Source organism: Solanum tuberosum, unplaced genomic scaffold (assembly GCF_000226075.1).
Source record: "Solanum tuberosum cultivar DM 1-3 516 R44 unplaced genomic scaffold, SolTub_3.0 scf00255, whole genome shotgun sequence".
In the NCBI taxonomy this organism is placed as follows: Eukaryota; Viridiplantae; Streptophyta; class Magnoliopsida; order Solanales; family Solanaceae; genus Solanum; species Solanum tuberosum.
Window position 1 is genome coordinate 491,262 of NW_006239184.1, and position 3,607 is coordinate 494,868.

Consider the following 3,607-nt stretch of genomic DNA (forward strand, 5'->3'; position numbering starts at 1 on the left):
CCCTGTCCCTTTTTACTTGTTATTTTTGACAAATTAAGAAAAGACAATATTTTTTACCTATTATATCTTTAATTTATTTAGAGAGTTAAAGAAAAAAAAAAAAAAAAAAAAACACTGTAAGTGATATTCGAGTTATAATAATTATAATATCTAGTTATCTACTCTCCTTTTCAATTTCTAGGAATTAAATTATATAAAAAGGTTGTAAAAAACAAAATTATAGTGAGTTGTTACTCTAATTTATCTTTTCGATGATTTGATAGTGTAAAAAAGTTATTTTGTATTATCAGTGTATAACACTGGCAGAGCACATTACACATGTAAGAAAGCTTTTACTATAACAAGGAAAAAAGTGGTTCGAAAATGCTAGATGTTGAAAATTTCGCATATTTATTAATCCCGTTTAATTTGTTAAATATTTTGACTCTGACACTCCGCCATCAGTGTACGGGGAAGAGTTATGTATGCCAACGGAGGATTGGTTATATAGGTTAATAAATACTATATAGTTAATAATTTTAATAACAAAAAATTCTAATTTTGGCGGTATAGAAGTTAAACTTTTAGACCATATCCGTCCTAATAAAGCTACTGCATGCAAGAGGCTAATTAATAAAAAAGAAAGATGTATTTGCTTCACTTTAATTAGCTGCAACTTTGTCACCAGCATAGTCCTATAATTCTTTCAATTAGTCTTATTCAATGTAAATTCAAATTAATTGGGTTCATAAATTTTAAATGCAGATGCTTAAAGAAAAAAACCACAATGAAGAATCAAATAACGAAGAGTTTCTATTTTGTTTTTGGATGGAAAACACGTGGCAGTAGCTAGGAGTACTAATAATATTACAATCCGAAATTAATGTAAGGAAAGAGTTGCTTTTATTGGTTACTCCGTTCACTTTACATGTTTAATATTTCAAAAATAAATTTTTCTTTAACTTGTCATTTTTAATATAAAATATTTTTCTTATTTTACCTTCAACATTAATTATTTATTCCTCAAATCATTTCACAGGACCTAAAAACTATACGTCAATTATTATAAATATTATGATAAACTACTTATATTAATCATTACTCTTAATTAAGGGGCGTGTAAAATCTAAAACAAACAAGGGATGAACTGGCCAACAACACTACAACAAATGAAGGATTTAGTGATAATTATTTATATTAGCGGCAATAATATAATTTGCACTATATTATAGTATTTAGCAACAATAATAAATATGTCACTAAAATTTTTATCAATTTTAAAATCAATATCATTAACTTAATTGTTACTACTATAAAGTATCAATTCACAGCCACTAAATGTCTCTTCACTGTAGTGTCAGTAGGCATGATATTATTAAACCAAGTAAAAATACCAGTTGGCTTATGCATTTTATGGACAAAACATTTATTAAAGGAAATACAAAAACACATTTCTTATTTAACAAAATTGCTATTGGTGGCTTATATATAGGTCCATCATGAGCAAAAAGTATACTAGTATTACGTTCCTTTGGAGTTAAGACTTGTCCCCATTGCATTTGCATTTGCTGAAATAACTTTGCGTAAAAACTTTTCCATTCTTCATAGGAAAGGAAAAAACCCTAAGAAGCAATCTAGCCCTAGTCAAAATTATATATATATATATATATATATTCCCCAATCTCCCCTAGACCACTTAGTCGGTAGGGCTGGAGAGATGTAGAGTGTTATAAGCGTTAAATTTTCACTAAGTATAAATAATATATTTATTTAAAACTCAAATAAGTCAAATGAGTTGTGGTGAAATTTCATACTAGAATTATAAAGTTCAAATCTTGACTGCCTTTACTGTCCAAGATAAGAACGTACATGTGTAACATGTTTGCAATATGATACTAGTAATTGCTGATTCTAAGAAAATCACATGCTAATATCACATATTTAAGCTTATGCAAGTCTTGGGGAACACGAACGGATCGATTTAAGACATAATTTCTTAATACAAATAAAAAATTTAAGCAAAAGCTACTGAATTCACCAAATCCGTAACCAATACTCTAGCTCCGCCCGTGGTTCCACTTGCCTACTTCTAGTGCATGCAAAAAACATGCTCTCAAGAATCCAGGGAATGAGGTTAAAGAGATAAATGGGAACATTACTTACAGAAACATATCTTCTCTCTATAGTAATTCTGCAAAATTGCTGAAGAACTTGAAAGTAACCAAGAGAATAAAAATGATTTTAAGAGAGAGTTGATTCTCAAAATGTCACAATATTTTTTTATATATATAAATACAGTGTAAACATTTATAGTGTCCAAGTTATTTGGATATGTCTTAGTTTGCTAGAGATAATGCTCATTTTCAAGAAAAGGAATTTTATTTTTTTTCCACAAACATACTCATTTAATATGTTTTCCTTACTCATTGACCACAATCTTTGGAACTTTAGAGAGAAAGGAGTATAGAAATAATTTTGTCAATGGTATTATCCTATAGGACAAAAAATATATTTTCAAAGTCAATTTAAGTCAATAACAAAAATAGGTATACGCATGGCATGAAGATGTGATGAGCACCTGGGAATTATGATTAAGGTTTCCAAGTAATGTTTTGAGTGTAAATGAAGTTAACATCATTAAAGGATGAATACCCATGTGACTGCTATTATATGCTCTTCTTTCCACTCACTAAACTGAAAAATTTAACACTTTTTCTTCAATTATATATTGCATTATTTATTTTCTATTAATTTACGTGCCTTACTTTTTCTTTTTAAAATATTTTCATAAAAATGTTATTTTTTTATATTCAGTAACTCTTTTACTCTAATATCGCATATGTCACGTTTAAAATCAATGAAAGCTCGCACAATATACTAGAATGAAATAAGTCATTAGGTTGTGATTCCTTTGGTGTGGGGGGAAGGCTTGAATATCCCTGTCTTATCAATAAACTCAAAAAAAAACAAAAAAAGTGGACCGAAGCTCTAGCAAACACTTATTGTCGTTAACTATGATACTCGTTTAATTTTTATTTTTATTTTTGGAAATATTAATTAGGAGTTCTAACTTAAGAAATCTATCATGGTTCTTTTAAGGTGAAATGTAACCCCTCTCAAGTTGTCGTCTGTTTATTTGGTGTCGAAATGAATCTTATGTTTGGATAAGCTAGTAATGTTAACTAGGGTATAAAATCGAACCGAAAATCGAATCAAATTGTAAGTTGAGTCAAATCGAACAAAAAATTCGACTAGTGGTTTGGTATTGAAAAAAAAAACCCGATTATATTTGGGTTGGTTTGGTTTTACCTAAAAAAAATCAACCCGAGATCAAACCAACCCGACATTATATATGTAATTTTAAAATTCTATTTTATACATAAAAATATTTACATTGATATAATTTTAAAATATTTCTTATACTATTTCATAGTTTTTATCTTTTAATATATTATTTCAAGTTTAAAACTTAGAATTCGGAATGGTCCAATAAAGATTATAGTTCATAGATGTTGATAATTATAATAAAACTTAAATCAAAATCAAATTAATACTAATGCAAAAAGAAAATCAATTCAACACTAAGAATGACAATAATATTGAATATTTATTCTTTAGTTTTACATTG